The following is a 27760-nucleotide window of genomic DNA, read 5'->3' on the forward strand; positions in this document are numbered from 1 at the left end:
TTCTGTTAAGAGAGATGGGCTGGTCTCATGGAAAGACACTTTGGACTTTGGAATCTGACATTCCTGGATGGGAAGTCCAGATGTGCCAACTCCTAGCCACAGCACCCTTGGGTGAGTACACTGCTGTTCTGAGCCTCCAAGCCTAAGAAAATTGCAGAGCATATGGGCAGCAACGAGTCGGTTCCTGCTCTCTCCACTCCAGGTCCCCACCTGCCCACACTGATTCCTCACCATCTCGCCCGACCCAGGTGAGCACAGGGCTTTTCCTTAAGGCTGCTGGTGAACAAAAGAAAGTTAGACTTGGAAGTGGAAGGCCTGGATGGGAGTCTCACCCATGGGCTGCGTGACTCTCTGCAAGTCACCTACCTTCCCAGTTTCTCATCTGTAAACTCGGAGAAATTCCTACCCGCAGGGATAGCAGTAGAGGTAAATGAGAAGATTTTTGTGAAATCTTTGGGGAAGCCACTTCTGGATTCTGTGAAATCAGTAGGGAACAAACATTCTCAAAATGACCCAAAATGATCCTATTTTCCTCTCTGAGGAACTAATTCCCTTTTTATACAGTTCTGTTTTTAAAATCTTACTCTATAAAGAAACTAGAATTCCAGAGTCTAGGGTACCACCCTTACAAAATCTTAGAGCAGCTTCTTAAATGTTTTTAACTTACAAAACGGATTATTCTCCTAGAATACTCAAACTTTGATGAAAAAGGGTTTGGATTTGCCAGAACTAGTGTACTGGATTTGCCTCTGGAAATCACTGTTGTTCTCAATGCAAACTGAATCAGAAATTACCCTCATAATTATTTTGTTTTAGGTCATTCGGTCTTTTCTATTAAAAACACATAGAAGCAGGGTCAAGTGGTTAAAGTTCTGTGAGTTCTGCTTGGTGGCCCAGTTCACAGATTCCGATTGGGGCACAGACCTACTCTGCTCACCAGCCATGCTGTGGAGGCATCCCACACATGAAACAGAGGAAGAATGGCATGGATATTAGCTCAGGGCTAATCTTCCTCAAGCCAAAAAAAAAAGAGGAAGATTAGCAACAGATGTTAGCTCAGGGCAAATCTTCCTCATCAAAAAAAGCCCCCAAAAACCTCCCCAAAATCGAAGCATTAAAAAGGTAACTTTCTCTTAGGTTTTATAAAGAGAGAAAAGTGACAAAGAGACTATGAACTTGGCATACTAGTCAACCATGCTCTGGAATTCGGGTGGGTCTAGGAAAAATACAGACTTCAGTGGAAAACATGTATGGGAGTGTGAGAAATGCCTGTAAACCATAAATTGAGTACATACTGTGCAGGCTGGTATGGAAAGAAACCACAATCCTCTCCAAAATCAGAGAAAAGGGGACAGAGAGTAAGTTTGGCACCAAGAGGACATCAGGTGTCCCTGGGCATTGGAGCTGTTTGCAATTAGTAGCAGTCTTAACTGGACCTCTGGAACCTGGTTATCGTAAGCATCTACCAGGGTGTCCTGGAGCTATCTGTTAGATGACCTGCTTATAGCCAGGTTCTCCATCACCTGACCTCAATTATCCACACTCTTTTTCCCACCTCTCCCTACTGAGGCCCTCCCTTCAGTTGCTTCTGAATACATGCTACCTTGTCTCCTTTGCCTGCGAGTCTCTTTCCTGAAAGTCGTCATTTCTTTCCTTTTGCTACCAGCATCTCACCATCCATTCTTCAAAACCGTTCAAGGCCCACTAGGTTCAGCATTCCCTTCCCCACGGACCTGGCCACGTCCACACTTACTGAATGTCATTTTCTTGAGGCCGGTCCAAACCTAGAATGTCTCTGTGCCAAGAAGAACTCATCATAAATTGTGTCCCCATCTGAGCATTTGGTACAGGTGGCTCCTGATTCCCCAATCAGATTACCAACCCTGATGGCTGAGGGCACATTGCACTTGGCCAAGCAAAACCCTAGCTACCTCTGCTGAGCCCCACTGTGCACCCATTCAGCTCACTGTAATCCCAGGCTAATGAAGGCGAGATTTACCACCTCCCTTTTTCAAAGGAGGAAACTGCAAATCAGGGAGACGAAATCGCTTGTCCAAAGTCACTGGCCCGATTACCCTTCACAGGCATCTCACATCTCACTTCATCATTGGGATGACCCCAGTATGCAGGCCTTGACACAAGCTTTCAGACTTCAAGAACTTGCTCCTCAATGCCATCTCCAGAAGACCTGAGATTTGAACCCAAGTGTGTGTCTGGCTCCAACCTATACCTTTCTACCACGTCAGGTTGCTTCCTTTTCACCAAAATGCCCAAGAGAAAAGTTGAGCATGGAATAATATTAAATGATTCATCTCATTTTGTCAAAACCAAGGGAAGATGGCAAAAATCTGCAAATCTGACCACAGCATTAGTATTCTCTCTCTCTAATGAAGTCTTAAAAATAACACAAATATTAAAAAATTATACATGTTATTTTTCAATACTTTATTTTCTTCTAGCGGCTTTAGGTTTAAAAAAATTGAGAGGAAAATACAAAGATTTCTCATATAACCCCTGCCCACACCACGTGCACAGCCTCGCCCCCGCTATCACAGCGCTCACCAGAATGGTACGTTGTTTACCAAGGATCAACCTACACTGACGCATCCAACCATCCAAGTGCATAGTGCACCATCGGGTTCACTCTTGCTTGACATTCTAAGGGTTTGGACAAAGGTATAATGACAAGCATCCACCATTCTAACATCATACAGAGTAGTTTCACCGCCCTAAAAATCCTCTGTGCTTCCTGTAGTCATCTCTCCCTCCCCGTCAATCTCTCGCAACCACTGATCTTTGTTCTGTCTCCGTAGTTTCGCCTTTTCCAGAATGTCATAGAGTCGGAATCACACAGTATGTAGTCTTTTCAGATCGGCTTCTTTCACTTAGTCACGTGCATTGAAGGTCCCTCCACGTCTTTTCGTGACTAGATTGCTCATTCTCCCTGTGGGTTTATGGCGGGACCAAGACAAAACTTGGCTCCTCATTGTTTGCTTTATGGTAACAGGCTAAAAAGGTTTATAAGCATGTTAATGGTCAAGGCAGTGCGCAACTATTTTATCACCTGGGTCACATATAATTCCACATACACCACAAGCCTCATAAGGAATTTTAAATGTAGCAAGTATGTTTACAGCCCAATTTCTCCAACAGCCAAAGACGTCTCGGAGTGCCAGCCCACTCCAATCCCGTGCAGCCAAGTCCCTCTGAGCACCAGAAGGTGCCAGAAGCAGCAGGGGTCACTTCATAGATAGTTAAAGCTTAAAGGAGTTTCAGAGAAGTTAGCGCAACCCTCTCTCCCATTACAGATGTGGAAACTGAGGCCCGGAGGGGACCTGTGTCTTGCCCGAGGTTTTGCAACACGTGGAAGAGCTGCTTCTTCTGACAGTGCTTGGGACTCCTCACCAGGCCCCTCCTATCCCAGGGGGAACCCAAAGAGGAAAAGATGAACCCAAACTCAGGGGGAAGCAAAGTGGTTAAATTGTCTTACAGTTTGGAAATGCATAAGAGGGGTGAGTGAAAAGAAGTAGAAAATCAGGCAAACATTTTCAAGTTTTTAAAGGTGTAGGATTCCTACTTTTCCTAAACTGTTGACATTTGTCAATGGTTCCTTTCCTGTACTCTCTCAGTCCTAAGGATGGTCCTAGAAGGAAAATCCCTGGGAATTGAGCTGAGTGGCATTTCAGTATTTTTCTGATCAGAAGGCAACGAGCCTGTGTACGATACTGCTTACCCCATGTAATCCTTCACACCCTGGCTGCTCGACCTGGTCATTATGATTCTGTGCAGGCAGTCCACATTCTGTCCAGAGGTCACTATGGGAACAGACTGATTGGGGAAGAAACATCTCTAGAAATGCACATGGAGGTTATCGAAAACGAAGGTGCATGAGATCCATCCAATGTCATGGGAAGTTTCCAGCGTGTTCCCATTTGTTTATAGTAATTATCCACCACAAGGGATTGCTTAGTGGCCTGATAACCTGTGATCTAGCACCACAATCCACCACAGGCAGGCCCATGACAGAAAGCGTCAGGCCCACTAGCTCTGAGAACTCCTAAAATGTGAGCCTGGACCAGATAATTTTCCAAGGTTCCAGAGCCCTTTAGATAGAAGTTAAGCAAGAGAAGGAACTTCTAGTGTCCCCTAGCACCTCTGAAGAAGACGAAAATGCTATGGTTCCTTCCAGGGCTCTGTGGCAGTTCTGCTTGGCAGTTTTTGTTGTCAAGTAACTTTAAAAAAAAAATCTGGAGCTATGTCAGATACTAACACCTTCAACCAAAGTCCTGTGCTGGAAGTCCTCGCAGCCCAAGGTCTCTGTCCTTGGAGGCAGGTGGAGGCTGCTAGGGTGGGGACAGAGGCACCTGCCTCAATGCCCAGCTTCTTCCTCATGGGGTGGAGGGCATGTCCCCGCCCACTCTCTCATCTGTCACGTGAGCACGTAGCCTTCAGGTTGGGATTGCACACAGGCCTCTCAGCACCCAGGCTTCCTCCCTACAGAGCCAGGGCCCTCATCACTTCCCCGTGTCTCTCGGATCTTCAGCTGAGCTGAGCCTCTGGACCTGGACTCCAGGTAAGACTCCAGAGGGCTTCCCGCTGACCAGCCAGGGTGGTACAGAAGGAAGGGGAAAATGAAACACTCAAACTTCAAAGGAGCTTGGGATATCTGGAAGGTGCAACCAAGCGATTCATCATGACCTCAGGCATGATTTTTTCCTTACTCTACTCTTTTTAATTTCAGCTAGTATATAGCTTACTGATTTAAAGAAAACTCCCACTTCTGAAAATCCCAGTGCTTAACAATAATTAAGCGTGGCTCCATGAGATTGCAAACAAACTTTGTCAGGAAAACAAGCGATTAATGCTTCTACCCTATACTATAAGGACTGAAACTCTCATTTATTTGCATATTGTTTATATGACCTTGGTATAAAACTAAAATGTAAGTTAGTTAAGCCAAAGACTCCTTTTGAGAGTAACGCATCAAACAGGCTCCTGAAAATAGCAATTGGCTATTAGTTCAGATTAAATTGACAAATAAATAACTTACAGAGTTAGTGCTGAGTTTTGACCCTTAAAGACCTTGATTTCAATGACAAAGGACACAACAAATGCACCTCTTTGAAAAAGCTCAGATACTTAGGTTTATTTATTTCAAGATTATGTATAATATTATTCACAAGGCACATTGCATGTGCAAAGAGATAAGATTTTTAAAATATTAGGTGATAGCAGCCAGCTGGTACCCTATTTATCTTTCCTGATTGTCCAGTTGACCACATTTAGCTTAGGTTTTCAGGATCTAAGGCCTGCATAGCTCTTATTCAGAAACTTGAGAGGGATAAAAGAGATCCTACATATATTGCTCTAAATTAATCTTAGCTCTGGAAGGTGAGTCACATTTGCGTAACTATTTAATATGCTAGCTACTATCATCCTAATATTTGAAAGCTCCTTTTCTTTCTTTTTCTTTTATTTTTTGGGGGGTATCCTTTAACTAATCTCTCTCTCTTTTCTCCCAATATTCATAAAGAACTCTCCCCAGCTTGTAAATATCAGAACTCATTCACCTCTGATAATTTTCTGGTCAGTCCTATCACTCACCTACCAATTACCTTTTCCAATTAACCATGACACTTGAGATTTCTCCCACCAGAATTTAGGTCATGTATTTTCACAGGGCAGTTTATTTCAAAACCAGGCTGGTCCATAAAACGCAGGGCTTTGTATGCACAGAACTAACAGAGTTGCATTTGCTCTGCAGCTGCATTTTTGAACACTAATAGTTAACCATTAGATGCGAATGCTAAAGAAGAAATTAGCTTTCAGAATTTCACGTGTGCACTAACATTCGTTGACCGGGCTCGAAAGAGAACTTTGAGGTCATTTCGTCCAACCCTCTCATTTTACAGATGAGGAAAACAGGACTAATTGATAGCTAGTGATACTAAATTACAGTTCTTCTAAAACTAGATAGCAGCGTTAGTAGGCTTCTTAGTGGGCTCAATTACTACATAGATTCCACGAGCAGATGAGTGTGCTGTGACCTTGAGCGTTTACGTTCTCTGGTTTTCAAATGCTTTTGTTTCTAACACGGTATTGTAATCCTGAGTCCCAGTAACCTTTTACCACTGAAGCCTTGCCAGTCCTCAGCTCCAGGCAGCCCACCCCTTCCGTACTCAGCCCGAGCTCCCAGGCTGCTCAGCATTAGCAAAGTCATCGTAGGTGTAACTGAAGATACCAGCTCACGCTTGGGAAACTTAGAGGGCCCTTGTAGTTGGTTGAACTCCTTTATTCATCTCTTATCGCCTCTCCTATATGCTTCTCAGGAGCTCGTCCAGGTTTGTTCCATCTCCTTCAGCCCTGTTCCTCTCACAACAAAAGACCGCACCCTCATTCCCTGGACTAAGAGCACAGTTCCACCATTTTCCTCCTCTACTGCTCAAAATCTTTCTGTCACTTTTCTTATCTTTCTTCCCCTTCCCCACAACTGGAACATAAGCTTCAGGAGAACAAGCATCTTCTCTGTACTGATGTATCCCCAACATCTACAATAGTCTGGAAAATAGCAGGTGCTCAGTAAACACATGTGCAGTGAATGGAACCATTCTTCTTTCCCTCCTGTCTTTGGGAAACAAGCGTCCCCCTCCTTTCTAAGACTTACTCCCCCCGGGAGCATCAGTGCCTTCTTGTCCACTCTCAAATCTTTGACTTCTGGGCCGTGTACTCTTTCTTGAAATCTTGGCTCCCTAGTCGTCTACTCTGATGAATTTACATAGCCGTCCAATCATCGGGCTGCTGTTTGTCCAGCTGCTTTGCTGGAAAGTCGCCTCTCCTTCTCTTCAGTACAGGCAATCTCCAAGATTCTACCCTCAGAGCCTTCTTCTCTTGGCGTTTTTCTTTTTTGCATATCTCATTGACTCTTACATAGTTAACTTCTCCTTCTTAGGCATTGATTCCCAAATCTCCACCACCAGCTCCAAATTTATTTTCTAGAGACAGGCACCTCGAAGCAAACATGCTGAGAGCCAACCTCACCTTGTTGACATCACCATCCTCTACTTTCATGCAGGTCTTCCTCCTCATCCAGGCCCCAAACCCCGGAGTCCTTCAGCTCCTGCTCTCCCATCCCTGCATCATATCTAATAGGTGTGTGAGTTTCACCTGTTCGTAAATCAAGGCGGAGATGCCCCAGAATTCATGTATTGCTTAGATGAATTCAACAGCCTCTTAAATAATCTCTCTACAGCTGCCAGCTTGTTAGATGAGCCTGGCTTCTTTTTGCCTGTTGAAAGATCAAACTGTTTAGTTTGCTCTCTATGGCCTTTTAAAATCTACTGCCAGTGTATCTTCCAATATGGCCTCATACTGACTTTCCTGAGGTGCCACAGTGTTTCTCAACCATGGATACATATTAGAAGCAAATGGAGAGCTTTCTAAAAGTACCAAAACTCAGGCTCTTATTCCTATGTGCCTCCCTCTCCTCCCTTCAATGAGAGATTCTGATTCAATTGACCTGTGGTGAAGGCAAGGTGTTAGGGCATTTAAAAATGTCCTCAGGTGTTTCTTATAAGCAGCTATGGTTAAGAGTCATTGATACGCCCTACCATCCAATCAGATGAGCATACTCAGGAAAGCACTCAGTCACCGTCCAAACTTCTCCCTGGGCAGGTCCTCTTGGAGGCAATTCTCTTTCCTGTTCCCTCTTCCTACAGAAAATGCAGGAAGACTTCTATGATTCTTCCAGTTGAAAAGGATCGAGCTTTTTCCTGGAAATCCTTAGTGTTCCTACATATTACATTCATTCCTGTCAGCCAGGAAGACTCCGTGTTAGACGAGGACAATGTTAGTGCTGGAATAAGACGAGGTCCCTGTCTTTATGCAGCTTACAGTCTTGTGGGATGAGAGAAATGCATGAACCAATGAATATGGTAAGTTTTATGACAGAAACATAGAAGCATCCATGAGATAGTGTTTAGGCATAAAGGATTCTATTCTGCTCGGTGTGAGAACAATTTATGTACATCATCTCCTCTATTAGATGGTATACTTTTGAGGGACAGGACCATGCATCATTCACCTTTATGTATTTCAAAGACCATATTTTTCTTATAATAGTGTTAAATGTTTGCTGAATAAATGAGTGAGTGAGGGGCTGGCGCCGTGGCCAAGCGGTTAAGTTCGCGCATTTCGCTTCAGTGGTCCAGGGTTTTGCCGGTTCAGATCCTGGGCATAGACAGGGCACTGCTCATCAAGCCATGCTGAGATGGCATCCCACATAGCACGGCCAGAGGTGCTCACAACTAGAATATACAACTATGTATTGGGGGGCTTAGGGGAGAAGAAGAAGAAGAAGAAAAAGAAAAAGAAAGAAGATTGGCAATGGATGTTAGCTCAGGTGCCAATCTTTAAAAAAAGAGATGGAGTGAATGAATGATATGTTGGTGATTAGGAGTCATTGGGCAATAGCGGCATCTTCAAGGAAATAGTGCCATATTCAGTACCTGGCCAGCGCAGAGGGCTGTGCACTGGAGTTCAAAGACCCATGTCATCATTTTCAGTCCTAAGCTATGTGTGAGTTTTATAATTTCCCTCAACCATTTCTTCCATAGTTTATTTAAAATGGCGATAGGAATAGCATATTAGAAACTAGGTCCCATTTCTCGTGACTGAGAAAGTGGTAAAGATCTGTCCAAAATAATGCTTAGCCCCTTTGATTTTAAGAATCCAATCCCAGAGATCAAATGTGATGGCTTGATGGTGGATGGGAAGCACTGGGGGGGGGGGGATTAGAAGAAACTCTTGCCCACCCTACAGAGCCATGAGCCTTCCCTCCTTCCCTCTTGATCTCACCACAATCTTCGAGTTATGTCCTTGGGCCTCTTAAAGATGTTGTTGAGAAAGCTACTAAAAGGGCCACCAAATGAATGAAGACAAATAGGGTCCTAAAGTAATTTCCATGCTAATTTTGTGTATGTGGGAGGGGGATTAAACAAAAAAGTGATGAACCAATGCACATGTGACCGTAATAGCATTCTCTAGTAGAAACCTCCCAGCCTTCAGGGAACTATAAGTGTGATGAATCCTGCCCTAAGGATGTAAACCATTCTCTGGGAGAAAAGCCCTTTCTGAAAGTCCGTGTTGTCTTTGAGGACACTAGTGAACCACAGCATAAGAGTCATCAACCGAGCGAGCCGAAAGGGTTAGTCCAGCTTCCGGGAACATCTGAGTCAGGACAGATAAAAGGAAGTGTTTCTTAACCCAGGGGATTTCAACACTGTGGAAACTCATTTCCCACAGAGGTAGAACAATGTGTAAGTATAAATGGCTTCAAAGAAGCAATTTGGAAAACTTCACATATGATGACAAATGCTTTGAAACCACACACATGTTTTGGGCCGTGTCTTTGACATTCATCATTCTTTAATTTATAGGGATGGATTATTAATCCATTTTTTGATTCATTCATTGACTCATTTCTAGAGTAATGAATACGAGTCATTAAAGCTTTTTTTTCTGAGCACCTACTCTATGCCAGGGCCTGTGCTACTGAGGGTACAAGGATGCTCATGGCCCAAATCCTGCCCTTGAAGAGCTGGTCATCCAGAAGAAGAGAGGGATACATTAAGGGAAAACCATGATCCTGTGTTGAGTGTGGTGATATGACGCTTTAGAGCCGTAAAGGAGAGACAAGGTCTTAAATGAACCTCAGTGGGAGGAATGAGCCATGGGAAGAACCATGGGGGCAATTGAGGGAGCTGGTACTAGGTTGGGCTTTCCAGGAAGGGGAGACGTTGGGAGCAAAGGCGGGTAGGAAGGTGTAAGGCATCATGCAGTATGTGGAGAAGTGAAAGCAGCTCATCATTGCTGAAGCATGGATGATGGAGAGGGGGGCATCCGGAGATGCCACCAACGTGGTAGCCAAGGGCTATCCCTTAGAAGACTTGGACATTGGGCAAACAGTTTAGACTTGATCATGTAAGAAATGAAGAACAATTTGACGGCTGACACAGGGAACTGACATGGACAAGTTCTCATTTTTGGAAGGCTATATTTGCATTTATAGAGATCGGCTGTAAAAGGGAGTCAGAGTGGAGAGGGCTCAAGAGGAGCCCAGGGTTGCAGAGGAGCAGGGGTTGGAAACAAGAATTCTTCAAGAGATAAAACTGAAGACCATGTGGCTGTGGTCATAAAGAAAGGGGGAAGAGGAGGCCAACATTAGCATCTGGCTTGGGTGACCATGGAGCCGCTCGCGGAAATAAATAAAACAGAAATGGGAGCAGGTTCAGGGTGAGGGTTTCAGGCACTGCGGCACAAGGCACTTCCAGGAACACTGACTCTGTAGGCATGATGCAACCCGTGTCTTCCATCAGTAACAGTTGTGTGTGTTATAGGGAACTGAGACAAAGTGACTTTCCCCCTACTTTTCTCATCAATACAACCAATAGGTAGAAACATTCTTTTTGAGACCCAAGGGGCTGCTTTTCCAAGACTGGAAGATTCTAAGCTCCTTTTGCTTCCATTCATTCATTCATTTATTCATTCATCCAAAAACATTAAGCTCCTGCTAGAACTTAGGTATTGGCGTATACAAGATAAGATAGATATGGTAGCTCACATTCCAATGAGAAGCAATAGCATGTCATGGATAAAGAACTGGCTTTTGAGTCAGACTGACTAGGATCTAAATATTGTCACCACTACCAACTAGTTGTGTAACCTTAGGCAAACCCTCTAACTTCTCTGAGCTTCCATTTACTTAGTTTTACCAGAGTTACTCTGAAGTTTGGAGTGAAAGTATGTGAACTGCCAACACAGTCACATGTATGTTCTCAACTAATGGTAGTTGTTGGTTTGATAACTATTATTGTAATTAGATAAACACAAGTAAACAAACAACTCCACTACACTGAGATAAATATTTGGGGAGGCAGAAGCACAGGTGAATATATAGGGAAAGCACTTAACCCATGAGAACAGGTAGGGAAACCATCTACCTGGAATGGGCAACGTCTCAAAAGAGAGATGTGCGAAAGCAGATGAAGAAAGCGAGAGAGCTTTCCGGCTGATGGCCTGCCATGTTTAAAGGCATCATATCAATCAACAGAGGACCCACCCATTTGGGCCACTGCAAGTCGTTCGGCATATAGCAGGCTGTGGAATGACTGGTACCAAGGCTGAAAGGTAGGTGGGACCAGTCCCTGGAGGGTCTCACGTGCCATGTTCATAAAGTCAGGCTCTGAGGTTTTGTTTGATAGATAATGGGGGCCACTGAGCTGGGCAACTGAGGAGTGCTTTAGGGAGATCCCTGAGGCTGCACTGTGGGGAAAGCCTTAAAGAGGGGATGACTTGAGATTGGGACCTAATTGTGAGCCTGATGAAGTCACTGAAAAAAGTGTGTGCATCTAAACCAAGGCAGTGGTAGTGGGAAGGGAGAGGGATATTGAGGTAAACATGGGTATTCAGTATCTTTCCGTTCCTGAGGGACTGCAGGGGGAGGGGAGCTGAACTGGGCAGTGGATAGTGAAGCTGGGATGTGGACAATCAAGTGGGAGGCCATAAACCCTTCATTGGCTGTTGGCCCGGCGACGGTCAGGGTGAGACTGTTAATGAGAGAGACCTGGGATGGAGACGCAAGGTCTGGGCTTTCCGAATGAGGAAGGTGGCATCTCAAGCCGTGGGAGTAGATGCAGGCATGTGTGTTTAGAGAAGAAAATAGTTTGGAGTATGGCGCTTGGGGAAAAATACAGTTTAAGGGACTGGCAGAAGAGGAGGAGCCTAAAATGGAACTGAGAAGGAGCTGGAAAAGTAGGGAGAAATTGGGAGAAGACTGGAGCAACAGTCTGAAATTCTATGGAAGTGTCAAATAAGATGAGGAATGAAATGCGCCCGCCGGCTGTTAGTGATGCTGATGGAGGGGAGTGGTGGGCAGAAGACTTATTCCTGGGAGTTTTAAGAGTCATCACTCAGTCACTGAGGAAATGGAGGCAAGGTGTCATTTCTTTCTCCCTTAAAGCTCTTATCCACACCCATCGATTCTGTTCCCCAAAGCTTGGCTTTGGAATGTAAAGCATTCTCCTCAGCCAAACCCCATGTGTCTCCCCAAAACTCAAAGATAGGGATTTTGGGCCTTTCTCATTTCATGGGTTTTATTACCAATGATTTAGGGGAAACAGAAGACAGCACACAGAACAAACAGGAGGGCATAGCCCAGGTCTTTCAACCAGGCTCCTGTTCCCAATTTCATGCCCTGAAAATTGGGTCTTTTAGCTGAAAATAGATCCAAGATAGAACATTAAGAATTGACCAACTAGGTTTAACTCAGGGGCCAACTCATTTCAAGTGGCCGATTGAATGGCCCCTTGGAAGTTCCTCTTCCATCCTCTCCACTGTCTTTATTAATCTTGAGCATGTGCTCTGAGGTGTCGAGCTGGTTAGCGATGAGTCCCGTTGGGCTGCTTTGTTGGGTTTGTGTGGACTGTGGACCTGGATTCAGAGGAAGCACCTTTCTAATTCAGTCTTACATCACTTTTTGTTGAGACCAGTTGCACCATATGGAAGATGTAGATACTTGAAAACTTACTGGCAGCCACTACTACGTAGTGCAAATTGGCTCTGAAATTAAGCTAAGGTATGTAGTTCACATTAGACCACAATGATCTTTCAAAAGCTGCCCTACGACACACAAACATGAATTTCTGGGTAAACCCTGTGAATTAAGAGAATCATTTTATTTATCAATAATGTGTGGTGTGTGCGTTCACTCATAAATGTTTATTGGGGACTATGTGTATGTATGTGTTATTTTTCTCCTCTTCTTTGGACAAAGAGCATTTGCAACCCACTGACTCCCAACACCAGGGTCCCCTGAGGGGAAGGGTGTATGGAGGTGACTGTTATGAGTCTGAAAGGAAGAGACTTCTGCCTTAGCGCTCCTCCACTTAACCTTAGCACCACGGGAACTTTGATGATCTGAAGCGCTCAAGACCTTGCTTTCCAGCTGTGCTTTCCGTAAAGGAAGTTTCAGATATAAGCCAAACACTGGAAACGAATTGCTGACTACAGGACTGTTTTGTAATACTGTACGGTGAATTGTAAACAGTGCTTTTTTTTTTTTCATTGAAGTCAGCTAGTGACCTTGAACTTTCTCCTGTAGGTAAAGCCATAGGCCCAGCAGGCTCCCCAGGGACCCCTTTCTCAGTAGAGTTCTGTGAGAAATCATCCTTTGTGGCCATGACAGCTCCCTTTTCTTGGAATGAGTTCCCTTCTCTCCTGGGCTCTAGAGTGGTGCTCGTTGTGGCCAGCTATGGGAGACGAGAAGATAGTTACCAAAACCGTCTTCTGTGTTCTGTGCTGGGGAGTTCAAATGAGGAACCAACCCTGGTTGCAGAAGGCTGCTTGCAACTCCAAGTGTAGCTGCCTCCAGCCTCAGCATCATGTCACTTCGGAGCTTGTTAGAAACGCAAATTCTCAGACCTCAGCCTAGATCTTCTGATGCAGAATCTGCATTTTAACATGATCCCCAGGGACTCTGTCTTCATATTAAAGCTTAATAAGCACTGGCCTAAAGCAATGGATTCAAAATTAACAATCCCTCTCTATAGACACAACCAACTTAGGACATACATGCACAATATATAATTTTTTGTCCTGTCCAATATATTATGTATATTTAAAAATATACACAAAATATAAACATTTAAGAGGCTGAGGTAGAAGATGAATTTGACAACCCTACTGTTTTCTTGCTGTCCTCTCCTGGATGACTGGGATACAACACATTGGAGACTCTTGTTCTAAGGAAGCAAATAGATTGCTGAAAAGAGTCCTAGGACCCTTTGTATATGATGGTCAGCGTGTTGAAGTCCTCATGGAACACAAAGCACACTTAGAAAGTAATTTGTTGTGCTAAACTGCATATATTTATGCCTGTAGTGCTTATTAATTTCATCAGCTTGAGAAATATTAGGACTCATTTTCTCTTCAATGTAGGTTGTTATTGGATAGTCTTGGTGCCAGGAATCAAAGTACGCAGTCTAAACCTTTATTTCTAGTTCGGTCATTCAAGTCAGTGATGTTTTTGGCCCCCTCTTCCTTCCAACATGCCTAGCTTTGGACTGGCGTCCCCTCTGACCTAGAGCATCACATCCCATATCTTTAAATGAGCTACATTGGTTACTAAATCTGGATGGCTGTCAGTTCCTTTGAGTGGCACTCCGCCCACCCCGCTCCTCCCTCCAACATTAAGTCCCTGCCATGGGACAGACCTCATTTCGGCATTAGGGTTAAAAGATGAATTGAGCACCCCCCCCCCCCACACAGAGCCCAGTTTAAGGAGAAAGCCAAGCTTCCAAACATGGTGACAACAGCACATAAGCGGTACCATGAGGTGTGGACAGCTTGCAAAAGGCAGAAGAGAGGAGCAAGATGAACACTCCCTCCCTGGAAGCTGGAGGAGGTGACGTTTGAACCAGGCCTTGAGGGTGGGTAGGAGTTTGCCAAACACAGGACAGAGAAGAATTTGGGGTGAAGGGACCTGCCTGAGCAGAGGCATCGGGCAGGAAACCTGCTAGGTCAGCAATCCTCTTGGGTGAAGTGCAAACTTTTTTCCCTCAGTCAATTAAATGCAGCCTGAAGTTGACATGAAATAATAACCCCGAACACTTACTGAACACTAGCTTCTTGGATTCGTACAACCGAAACGCTCTGAGAATAAATTATTTCATACGGTTTGGCCACGGCGGCGTGTGGAAAGTTTCTCAGTGGAGCACAGTAAGTACTTCTCATTTACAGTAAAATCTGGAATGTTTGGGAATGGTCTGTGCTAGGGAAATTGAATTTTCAGATTAACTGCATAAAAATGGAAAGTCTGGTTGAAAAGCCTTCCTAATTTTGTTTTCCTTTGAAGAGATAATTACTGTTAACATTTTAGAGGCATTTCGTTGTAATTTCACCTAGGGAGAGAAAAACAGAGCACGTACACTGTATATTGAGCTTTATCAAAAGCTCTTTTTTTTATTTAACATGTTTAGCATTTTGCTGTGGTTTTTAAAGACTATGTAACATTTCAGCTTATAAATATTTTGTAAATTTAAAATCATATCTATGTTATTGGTGATCCAGGCTGTTTTGAAATTTTTAATATTATAACTAATGTAGAGAACACTCGTGCATAATCCTGATGCACATTTCTAATTAATTCTTAGATGTAAATTTACTAGGTCAAAGAGTATAAATAAGTAGTTTTAAACTTTGGGTATACATTGTCAAATGGCCCCCAAAAAAAGCTATGCCAAATTATTCCATCAGAAACCATCTATGAAGCTGTTCGTCTCCGCATTTTTGTCCCTACGGAATGTTGATAAGTCCCTTAAAATCTTTGGTGATTTGATCAGTGAAAAGCTGTGTTTCTTGGACCAGTGGCTCCTTCTTGGTCTCATTTGCCAGGACCTCCTCCTCTGCCTGCCTGAGGCTCAGTCTGGGGCTGCTTCTCCCACACTCTGCATCTGGGAGAATCTCATCCACTTACATGTATCAAATTCCATCTGGAGACTCAAACATCAAAAGCGTGCCTCCTGCCCAGCCCTCCCTGTTGACATCGGGCCCATGAGCACAGACCCCAGTTCTTATCTCTTCTTAAGTATGTCCCGTGCAGCCCCAGGGCACCCCCTCAAACCTATACCCAGCACCCCACCCCCACCACTGGATCCTCCATCTGTGTTGAGATTATGTCCCAGAGGGAGCTCCCCACTGATAGAATATCAAAACGTTTGAACAATGTGGGCATCCAATAACATATGAATGATTTTCAAATTACAGAGGACGATCCAGTGTCCTCTGAATCAGTAAAATATAGCCCATCCTATCCGCATCATTTGCATGCCAGGAAGTCAGGAGTATCTTTGGGGCCTCCTCCGCCTCTGCATCCTTGCCCCGCCATCTGCCTATTAGAGATACCTCTTGACTCTCTCTGGACGTGTAACTCAGAGCCCTTCCCTTCTCTCCATCCCCTGGCACTGTCTTTGTTCATGCATCAGCATTTTTAGCTTGGATCACTGAAAGTACCGATTAACCAGACTTTCAGCATCGATGCTTGTCTCTTTCCAATCCATTCTCCATGTTGTGTCCAAAATGATGACTTTAAAAAGCAAGTCGGATCCTGTCTCTTCCTCGATTGAAACCCTGAGATGGTTCTCATTCTCATAGGAGGAAGGCAACGATCCTCAAGGAGCCCGCAGAGCCATTCATGGTGTGGCTCTGCCCTACGCTCCTGCCTGACCCCCTACGCAATACCCTTCTCCACTTCCTAGAAGATGCAAGCTTCATGTCACCTGGGGCCTTTGTAAATGCCACATGTCTCTGTGCCCAGAGCACTCATCTCTCTCCTTGCCTGCTCCCTTACTTGCCACATGCTCCTTGTTCTTCACGTCTCCATCTTAATGGCACCTCCCCCAGGAAGCCTTCCTGGAACCCCAGACTAGGACATATTACCCGCACCATGTTCCATCCTTGACTTTCCCTCCAGTTCTCCCCACAAGTGTCCTTAAGTAACTTGTCTAATGATTTATTTAATCCCTCCCTTTCTTGCTCTGTTGCAAACTACATGAGTGCAAACACCAAGTCAGTCTTATTCGCTGCTGGAGCTCCAGCACCCGGAACACGGCTTAGCACGGAGCAGGTGGTCGAGAAACTCTTGGCGTAGAAATGAATGAATAAATGTTGTTGAGATGTCTTTAAGATTTTTCCACCTTTTTAATTTTTTGAATTGTATATTTATAAGTGTTGCCGGTTGAGTGTACAAGGGTTCTTACTGATTTATAAGCACTTTCCACGATCAGACTGTTAACTGTGCTGTCATCTGTGGTAAACGCGACTTCCTTTCACTAAATCATAGTTCGAGTGCTTTGTTTATTGTAAACATATAATGATAGTAGCTAGTTCTTATATAATAATGAGGATGAGCAGGCAGAGTCTGATGACGTTATATATTTAACCTCACACAACCCCAGTGGGCATGGGAATTATTATTCCTGCTAGTCGGCAGCTGGGGAAACTGTGTCTCAGCTGGATTAAGTAGGTTGACGAGAGTCACACAGCTCCTATCCACAGAAGAAAGACTCCGTACTCTTAACCTTTGCACTCCCCTGCCTCCGAAGAAATGTTTAATTTTTTTTAAGTACAGAGAGGATAATATTCAACCTGACTTTTGAAGGACAGGTGGGAGTTAACTGAGAAGGGGAGAGAAAGGAGACGCTTGTGGAAGGAACTGGGGGCTCCCAGCCACGAGGACATCGACGGTAAGTACAAACCCAGGTTCCGTCCTCCAGGGAACACAGCTGAGGGAGTGAGAGCCAGAGCTGACGGGAGTTCTGCTTTGCAAAGGTGTTCAGGATTTCTGCTGTCAGCGGCGGAGGCCGCTGGAGGATTTATGAAGGGGAGTATTGTCTGAACTACTGTCCCGTAGATGAGTAAGCTTTCTTTTTTCCTGGTAAGAGTTATGATGAAACCATGGTAATATAAAGTGCTATGCGACTGAATAAGACACTGACTGTAAGAATCCAGCTTCACAATTCGGAGAAACGGGACATGGAAGCCCATGAACACAGAGAATTGCATATGATTCTAAGCTGTATTTCCTCCTCTGTTACCATGTGAGAAGAAACTGGACTATTATGTCCAGAGCAGGGGTGTTGGCAGGTCTCCCCATTGGCATTGTTCCAGTTACGTGAGCACCAATGTCGTGGTCCCTGTTCACACTAGTGTCGGTGGTAAGGTCCTACTGGAAAGAGGATTAACTGTGATTCTAATGGTTAAGTGTCAGCCATTCTTCTAGAAGAAACAGTATCTAAAAGGCTAATTGTTAAAAATGTCAAGAAACTGTCTATGGGGAAATCAACCAAGAAGGATTCACCAGGTTTATATCGAAGCCTCATTGACGGCAGGGTTTAAACCCGGGGCCAGATTGCCTGGAGAGATTATGGGGAGAATTCAGGAGGATCGATGACCTAGGATGGGGGAAAAAATAAAAACAGTTCATTCTCTGTCTCCTCTAACTAAAATTTACACTTTTTTTACTATGAATGTATGGCACACCACCATCATGGTAGCTCTGACTGTGACTTTGTCATGGTAGAAATCAGGAGCATTTCAACATGACATTGTAGTTGTTCAGAGATCTTGAAATCACATTTCTGCTCACCACACCTTCAAAATGCTAGCTCTTGTTAATTGATGCTTGAAAACGAAGCACAATTTTGGTTTAAAATATTTCAATAAGTACAGTTTCATATCACGGGTGTCTTTTGTCATCATACTTATTTGATTTTTATCTATTTAAACATGTCCTGAGAAGGTAGTCAGAGGCCTCAGGAGTCTGCCAAAAAAGATCATGACACAACATGGTTAAGAACCCCTAAGCGAAAATATTAAAGATGAGACTAGCATCCTGGATGTCTAGTGTACCATTCACGAGAAGGCTGTGCTCTCATCCCACAAGGATGACATTTATGTTCGGGGTTCCTGGTGCTGGGAAAATCTGGGTTGCTGTTCTTCTAAGAATGCTGTGTGTACATTAAAACTTGTCTTTAAGTCTTTCGACCTTCTGAGCTACTCTTGAGCATAAATTTGCTCTTCCCTACGGATGCCAGATTTAGCAAATAAAAATGTAGAATTCCAGGGCCGGCCCGGTGGCGCAGCGGTTAAGTTTGCATGTTCCGCTTCTCGGTAGCCCGGTGTTCGCCGGTTCAGATCCCGGGTGCAGACATGGCACCACTTGGCACGCCGTGCTGTGGTAGGCATCCCACATATCAAGTAGAGGAAGATGGGCACAGATGTTAGCTCAGGGCCAGTCTTCCTCAGCAAAAAGAGGAGGATTGGCAGCAGGTATTAGCTCAAGGGCTAATCTTCCTCAAAAGCAAAAAATGTAGAATTCCTTTGTAATTTATCTATATAATACACATATATGGATTTCAGATAAATATTTTTTTAGGATATACATCAAATATTTCATGAGACATACTTACACTAAAAAATTATTTGTTGTCCATCTGAAATTCACTTTCAACTGAGCATCTTGTATTTTACCTGGAAACCCTAAAAACAGCAAAATTGGGCTAAGACCCTCCAGCTAATTAATTACAGATTGTTAGAACCTGTTTTCTTACACTATTCAGTGATGGAGAATCGTTAACTGCCCAAGGTCTCAAACTTTGATTGAATGTGAAGGTATTTTAAAGATTGAAATTTTCTTGTTATGACTCAGTGATTTCAAGCGTCTATGTTTTCAACTTTGGGACAAGCAGACAACTCAGAAATATTACCAGTCCTTAAGTAAAGTGACCACAATCCAAGAATTTTGGTATTAATTGTGTTCCCCTGACATCCTATGATACCCAGTTTCTCCATTAGAGAAATGTGGTCAAGATTCAGACTGACAGTGACACTGAGTTTAAAACCTTTTGACACTCTTGACACACATCCATTAACTTGGTTCCAAACCAAGCAAGTCATAATTTCCTCTGTCTGGGATGAGATTCAAATCATGATAACTATGAGCATAGGAATCACCAAGAAGAATTCCACCCTCAAATCCAGGTGAATCTCACACCAAAGTCCATTAATCATCAATTGATAGAGACCAACAATTCCAAATTTATTTTAAACAGAACAAAAAGTCATCAGCATGAAGCCAGAAAAACAAGCCAGAGTGAAATTGATACATTTATTTATAATGTGATACTGTTTCTATATTTCTATGTCTTTATCATAGTAAACAATGTTATAAATGTCAGAAAAAGAAAGATAGACGGGAGTGGTTAAAGGCAGTGAATTCAAAGTCTTAGTGAGGGATTTATTTAGGGGAAAATCAATTTGAAATGTTGCAAATTACATAAAGATGCATTGTAAAAATGCAATGACCTAGTCTCCAGCAATTTTCAAGGGCAGAGATGGAGGTTAGAGAAAATGAACATCGTCGCTTGCTCTCCGTTTTTCTCTTCCTCTTCTAATGCTCTGACTATGCCCAGTGCGAAGTTTCATTAAATAGAATACACTAAAAAATTTGTTTTTCTGCAAGTACTGTCTGCAAAAAACAGATGCCTTCCATTCTGACTTATTCCAGGCTCCAGGCAGACAGACCCAAACGCTCTCTATTTCCATCTCCTTATCTACCTGGCACTGTTTCGAGCCATCTTCTCTGGTTACATTTGAACTAATCCAGACAAGAAGAGTGAGTGAGATTCCATGAGCTCGTTCAAGAAATCTCTTCCCAAAGAGAAAATTTGGAGAAGTGCATTAGGGAGGCTCAAGCAATACGATTCGCCTTGGTTTTTTCTCCCCTCAGACATAAATTTTCCTGTTTTGCCAGTCATCTCACAACAATGCATGTCCAAGCCACACTGTGATTAGAGGGGAGAATATGCTTATTACCCAAGTTCTTCACATGTTGGAGCACGAAGAAACCACGGGTGGTAAACCGAAGGAAATTTCCATTTGCTCCTTAGCTGTTGCACATTCTTAGTCTATAGGAAAGTTAGCTGTTATTAAGTAATAATGTTCAGCTGAAGTTGGTCACTCGTAACAACAGACAGATGTATAATGTTTTATTTGGGTTAGCCGGCTCTCTCGCAAATAAAAGGCCTGAAATTAAACTGTCTTTACAAAAATATTCAGCAAATGATATCTCTGACTTATTCCAGTGTTCAGATTCTTTGCCATGGAAAATGGGAAATGAGTCTCCTGTTGAACCTAGTATCTGTTTAAACTTGTCTTTGCCGAGTAGAGGAAGGTTGGCATTCTACGGAAAGAAAAAAATTAAAAAGATCTGCATTGAGGAGCGAAGGCTATAACTATGCAAACCGCATTTAGAGATGGAAAGGGATTTTTTTGTACTTATGGAATTCGAAACAATAATAATGGAATGGAAGCATAGGAAAAAGGCTAAATATTTGACCGCAGAGGCAAATTGGATCATTAGATGCTCACATGCAATGCAAAATGTGGGACTTGTCTTTGAAGGAGAACTTGTTGCTTTTCTAATGTGCATTGGGACGAAAGAACGACCTTGCCAGTTCTCCAACCATCACTGACAAACTCTAGACACATAGTCCTTTGGGAAGTGAGTGCTTTGTAAGACATAGGTTACTGGGCAGCACCCACAGAAATTCTGATTCAACAGCTCAGTTGTGGGACCAGAATATTGGTATTTCTAATGAACACCCAAGTGATGCTGACGCTGTAGTTGTGTGTGTGTGTGTGTGTTGGGGAGGGGGGGGGTCTTCCTCTTCTACGCTACCCTGTCTTCAGTATCCAGTGAGATGGATAGCTCATCTCAAGAAATTTCATGACAACAGAGAGATACCTGCCCATCAAATGGACTAAGGATCATAAAGCCTTTCTTCTAGCCCTAACCCCACCCCATCACTCCATCTTTTTTTCTTTTGTTTTGTTTTGAGGAAGATCAGCCCTGAGCTAACATCTGCCAATCCCCCTCTTTTTGCTGAGGAAGACTTGCCCTGAGCTAACATCCGTGCCCATCTTCTTCTGCTTTATATGTGGGACGCCTGCCACAGCATGGCTTGATGAGCAATGCCATGTCCACACCCGGGTTCCAAACTGGTGGACCCCGGGCCGCCGAAGCGGAACATGCGCACTTAACCGCTGCGCCACCAGGCCGACCGTTCACTCCACCTTTTTGATCCTCTTTTTCCCAGATGTAAAGTGCAGAGTTTATTCCAGATTGGCACTCCTCAAAGTGTCCCCAAATGCCAGATAAACACCAGATATATAGAGTTAAGCAGGTTTCTTTGCTGTGGGACTTCTCAGACCCTGTAATATACAAATGTACACTGTGAATCTCCAATGGGTGCAGGCTGTGGAGTGTTTGGAGGGTCAGTAGGAAAAGCTTCCCCAAATTATCTGACCAAAAGACCCTTTATCTGTGGAATGCCTGTACCACACACTTGGGGGAAGGCTGAGCTAGGGGACCCCTAAGACCCTCCAACTTTAGCTCTCTTGCCCCAGAATCCAGGATCTCTCCTCAGGCCTCTGGCATTCTTACCCAGCAAACCCTGAAAGTTACTCTAAGATGATACCCATTATCCAAGGAAGAGATCTCAAAGCAATTTTTAACTGATTGCTTTCCTTTTCCCAGAAATTCTCAATTTTTCCCCCAAGACATTATACCTGAACTTTTATCCCTTAGGACAGTCCTTCTATCTAACTGAAAACTCTGCAGACGGCTGCCATATTTATATATGGAACCCCATTGGCTTCCTCTTCCTTCACACACCAAAAGGCCCATTCCTTTGTTTGAAAATAAGGAGACTAAACTTTTAGATACTCGATTTATGTGCTTGTGATTTTCCCAGGTATTCTACATAACTCATTAAGTGGTGAATAGTGTAGATAGTGTTCTCAAAGTGTGGCCTCAAGATGAGCAGCGTCACCATGACCTGGGAACTTATTAGAAATGCAGATTCTCAGGCTCCACTCTAGACCTACTGAATCAGAAACCCTTGGATGGGGCCCAGGCATGCGAATTTCAAGACCTCCAGATGATTCTGATGCTCACTGAAGTTCAAGAACTAGTGTTATAGAGACGCAAAGCATGGACCACAGACTCCAACAGACCTTGTGCTGTATCACAGTTTCCTTACCTGGAATATAGAAATAATAGTAGCACGTTTTACAGAATCTATGTGAGAATTAAATTAATATATGGCACCTGATATAAGGTCTGGAACAGGATAAACAGTAAATCAATTATAACTATTTATTCTATGATGGGTACTAACATGTAACGAGCAGGAACTGATTTTATGCTGCATCGCGAGAAGAGATCTCTCTGTGAGCTACTTTTGATGTCAGAGGTGCACGGTGGTTAGACAGGAGGATGGCTGTGGAGACAGCTCAGGTTTGTCAATGACGTCCTCCGTGTATGAACTTTGTGAACACGTGTGAATTATATAACCGCTCTAAGCTTAGTTTCTCCATTTAGAAAATCGAGACAATACTTTCTTCACAAGGTAGGGAGAAGAAATAAATAAAATACTGTCTGTAATTGCTTCAAATTTGAAATGAAATGTCCCTTTTAAGTCCCCCCTTTCCAAATGAAAGCTATCAATGATATAATGATAATGGTGCCCAGGGATGCCCCAGGTGTCTGTCATCACACATCATGAGGCCACCAGATCCCTAACTAAGGGCTTCTCGCTCCAATGAATAGTACAGCGATAGTATCTGAGGCCCTTATATCTTGCCCTGAAAAGTTGTCTTGTCATGATAAATTTAAATATTGATTTAGAAGTAATTTAATGAGAAGAACTATCCACCTTTTCTGTGTTGTCTTTACAGGTCAGGCAAATCTTTCTTCCTATTGGAAGCTTCTTGGATTTGGATTTCCTTTTCTATTCAGTGTGTAGTCACAGAGCAACATTCAGAGTTTACATTAGGGATATTTCAGGACTTTACACGTTTCCTTTAAGTGCACTACCTTTTAGGTCAGGCGTGTAATCCTAAAATACAAAAGTGTGTAGTAGGGGGTGTCTCTGTGGTCAGGCTTTCACTAGGTTTTGCCTCAGTAACAAACAACTCCAAGTATTCAGAGGCTTACGGCAATAAGAGTTTTTTCCCATCCATGTTACGAGTTGGCTTTGGTTCAGCTGTAGCTCAGCTCCAATTGTGTCCCTCTTCCCAATCCCCAGAAGAAGGAACAACCAATCTGAGACTCATGCAAGATTGTGCCATGAGTCTCACGCTTCTGTTCAGGTGTGGCATGAGTCACTGCAGTTCACATTCCATCGGCAAATCATACACCCACATCCGACCCAAAAGAGTGAAAGCACATTCCCCAACAGGGACGACCCCAGGGAAGGATTTTCCACAGATGGACCCAGCAGAGAGGGATAGCAAAGAACTGGGAGTAATAAACAATCAACCACAACAACCAAAAATTGCCACAGCTCTACCAATCAGCTTCCAAATTTGTATCTTCAAAACATAGGTCATCAAGACAGAGGAAGCTAACTTATGAATCTGCCGTAATCTCAACTAGTGCGTCCCTTCAGATCCTTATGCTTCACATGGAGAAGAAAGACCAATCCCACAGCCTCCAAGAAGTTGTCCTTCCTCAATGGCCTGAGGAAAAAATAAACGGGTTTGCAGAAGGAAAGAGTAATTTCTCTAGCAGAGAAGAACCAAACAGCCACCCTTTGGCATCTTCTGAGAGTTAACTTTGTCCACCGTGTTCTTTTTCAGTGAACACGTGCATTTATGAGGCCACCTGGGCAAAGCCATCCGTGTCCTCAGCTCACATTCCTGGGGTCCAGAAGTGGATTAAGAACACTCAGACCAGCCAATGAAGTGAATCTTTTACTGCTTTAAGGAGCAGGGAGGAACGTGGCACAAGGCCAAAGCCGAAGGTCCCGGTGCTCATGTGACCAGAGTCACAGGATCCAGAGAGAGGCTAGCTGAGCCTCACTGATTTTATTTTCAATATTTTAAGCCTTTTGAGTTCAGTGAACCCCAAGTACATTCTTGTCAAGCATTTCTTTTTCTGCTTAATATTTAACCCTGTATATCCTTAAAGTGAAATTTAATCCAGATATTTTGGGTTCATAGCAAAGAGGGAGATCATCAAAAAATTGTTTTGTCAGAAATAGTTGACGTCCAAGAAAGCTTTTTAAGCAAGTTTTCTTACAAACAGGAAGCTGCTTTGCCAGAACGTTAAAGTCAGATGCCCTCAAGCCCTCATTTTAGTCTGGAAATCCGAAGTTCTGTTTTCATTTGGGTGTCATCCTTCCATGCCTCCCCACCCCATTTGAAGTCACATAGGATGACGTCACTTGAGGCCTGGTTGAGAAACTCTGGGTTCTGGGTGCTGCTGCCTCCCCATTTTTTTATGAGTTATTTTTCTGCAGGCGCCTATATTTTGTTAGCCCACCATGGAACACAGATGTTTTCCCAGGTTGGGCAAATTAAAAACTTCAAAATTTGAATCAACAGAACTCTACGTTTTTAGAAGGTCTCAGTGTTGTATTAATTAGGAGGAAAGAAGTCATTCTTAAACTGTCTTCTTTTTCCTAACAAAGCATCACATGACAGTTACCTGGAAGATCCCATTTCTGAGAATTAGAAAAAGAGAGAGATCACATAAACACAGGTTGGCTAGTGAAAGTGATAGAGGAAAGTCTATTATGGGAATTAAAGACGTCTCTGTACTTTAATTTTGGCTAATATTTCTACTAGAATTACTGATATTATTTTATAATATATATTTAACATAATATAAATGCTATATTATAATATCTGTCTATTTTCTGTAAATCTTTTCTAATATAAATTTTATAATATATAATGTTTACATGTTCTATAACAATATTTATATAATATAACATGTATATAATAAATATAAACTGTGTGTTATAGTTTGATTAAGTTCGCCATATATTGCTGCTTTAAAACATTAATAGTTAGCCTTGGGCCACAGGGTAGGTGGCATTCATCTATAAGGATGGCGGAGATTGGCCATTTCTAAAAATTAGTAAAGAGACGTTCTCAATGCCTGGGCACGCAGTAGTGTCACTTTAGAATTCGGAAGGGAAAGTGAGGGGATAAGGATGTTCATAAAGGGGGACGAGCTGGCGATATCATTCAGCTTGTGTACCCTGGTGCAGTGGTTCTCAGTGTGCGTTCCTGGAGTGTCGGCATCCCCCGGGAACTTGTCAGACATGCAGATTCTTGGGCTCTGCCTCACACCTACTGAATCAGAAACCCGAGTCATCCAGGTGGTCCTGATGCAGCTAAAGCTTGAGCACTTTTTTCAGGGTGGTAGCATGGGCACAGGAGCTTCACAGGGACACTACCACCACATGCCAGCTGATGGGAACTTGGGGGAGTCATTTGACCTTTCTGTGCCTCAGTTTCCTCCTCATGGGATAATGATGGCACTTGCCTCGCAGGGTTGGCATGAGGTTAAGTTCACACATCGAAAGTACTCAGAAGAATGGCTGGTACATAGCGATGTAGTGTTATCTATTTATGACATTGATTATGGTTATTATTGATCTGAAGCTTTATTATTACTGTTAAATATCTGAATCTTTATTTTACATTTGCCATTGTTATTATTTATCTGCATCTTGCCCACTTTGGACCACTTCTGGCTCTATTCTGACTCTGCTCTTGCTTATTATTTGCATATGTATTTCTTCTAATTGGTCAGTGGCTTTCTGGCCATTTACAGGTTGATTTCTCTCTGACAGGACAGCGTGTTCCAGCTCACTGTGGTTGATTTCTTTGATCATCCATTCTTATAAGATCCCCTTTCTTTGATAGAGTTTTTTTCTTCCCTGAGGATGGGGATGGGAATTCCCCTTCCGTTTTTTTCCATTCTCACTGCTTCGTCCTCAATGCTGGAAGTGTAGTTCTTCATATAGCTAAGTATCTTTTCCAATGTGCCTACCGTTGACTTCTGTTTCAAAAATGTGTTTGTTTCCTTTTCTTTATCTCCATAAAGCAAATGCTACGCAGCATAAGCAGTAAATGACTTCACACCATGTATATACATTATTGGTTTGAAGAACGAGAGAGTAACATTGACCTCCCCATTCAACAGTTTCAAGGTCTCAACTTCAATAAAGATATCTCCATTCTAAGAATTACAGTTCCACCCCACATGTTGGAACAAGATAATGAAAACTGGAGAGATAAATACAATTTCTAGAGACTGAGGAAAACTACTAATGGTTTGTATGGAATATCGCTTATTTGAGGATTTAGAAGAAGGAACATTAGAGGAGAATATATTTTATCATTCTTTCCACCCTTAACTTTTGGGAAACCCTTATTGTCCCTTAACATTTTAGAAGTTAAACCAGGTAAATTGCAGAATCGCCAAGGAAAAAAAAACTAAAGTAGTCACATCAAATTATGAGAGTGTGTCAACAGTGAAGTACATTTGATGAACGAAGTCTGCTGAGAAATAAAATAGTATAAATTAAGAGCATATAATGAAGTGCAAATGATAAAGCATACTTGTAAATTGATGGGTGCAAAGAAGGAGATGCTGGATCTTGACATAGAGAAGGGGACAAAGTCGTTTGCCAAACATACTGTGAACACTGGGAGAATCCCGTGTACAAGAGGTTATACAGGTTAATAATTGGGACTATTTAAAGGATAAATGAGTAATTATTTACAATAATGGGTGGATCAGAAAAGAAGTGTGAAGTGAATGTGTGCCTCTGCGTGTGAGGCAGGTACAAACGTGGGGAGATAGATATTTGGCTTAGGAAGACGCACATGAGAAAAGTAGGATGCAAAAGAACCTCTTGAATTTAGAGCAGATTACATTAAACTTTGCAGGTTTGAGAGGGATTCACGGGGTACTGACAAGAACTCTGGTCTAACTTCCAACGACTTTGGACCTCATTTTTTCTGCCATGAAGCATCCCTGTGGTGAAGACAAGTCACCAACCTCCCAGGTCTGGTCTCCTTGTTTGAAAAATGTGTGTCAAATGCCCTGGTTCTGACGATCTTTTCAACCCGAATGTTCTATGACTCAACAGTAATAATGCATTTCCACAGGCGGTAAAAATATTCTAGACTCTTCCCTTCCAATTCTCACTGTTTACTTCCTCTGCACTTCCCCTTCCTGCCTCCCTGCCTGACGGTCAGTTGAGAGTGGGTTTCAATGGGGGTGAGTTAACCCACTCTTTCCAGGGTGTTCTACCATTGAGCTCCCTTCAGAGAGGTGGGTTCT

The 27760-nt window shown here is 43.1% G+C and overlaps 1 protein-coding gene across 6 annotated transcripts in view; it reads left to right on the forward strand.

Annotated features, from left to right (window-relative positions):
* The window catches only part of LOC124231337 (ATP-sensitive inward rectifier potassium channel 15), a 43336-nt gene that overhangs the window by 11266 nt on the left and 4310 nt on the right, over positions 1 to 27760 (forward strand). Inside the window, exon 1 of one of the 6 annotated variants that reach the window (XM_046648088.1) lies at positions 4451 to 4573. The exons of 2 other annotated variants lie outside the window; for them this stretch is intronic. The gene's annotated coding sequence lies outside the window, so the exon portion shown is untranslated. Of the gene's footprint in view, positions 1 to 4450; positions 4574 to 14380; positions 14773 to 16503; positions 17298 to 25318; positions 27483 to 27760 lie in introns of those variants that run through there. 3 more of the 6 variants (XM_046648089.1, XM_046648091.1, XM_046648087.1) reach the window with 3 other exon arrangements.

Source organism: Equus quagga, chromosome 21 (assembly GCF_021613505.1).
Source record: "Equus quagga isolate Etosha38 chromosome 21, UCLA_HA_Equagga_1.0, whole genome shotgun sequence".
NCBI classification, from domain to species: Eukaryota; Metazoa; Chordata; class Mammalia; order Perissodactyla; family Equidae; genus Equus; species Equus quagga.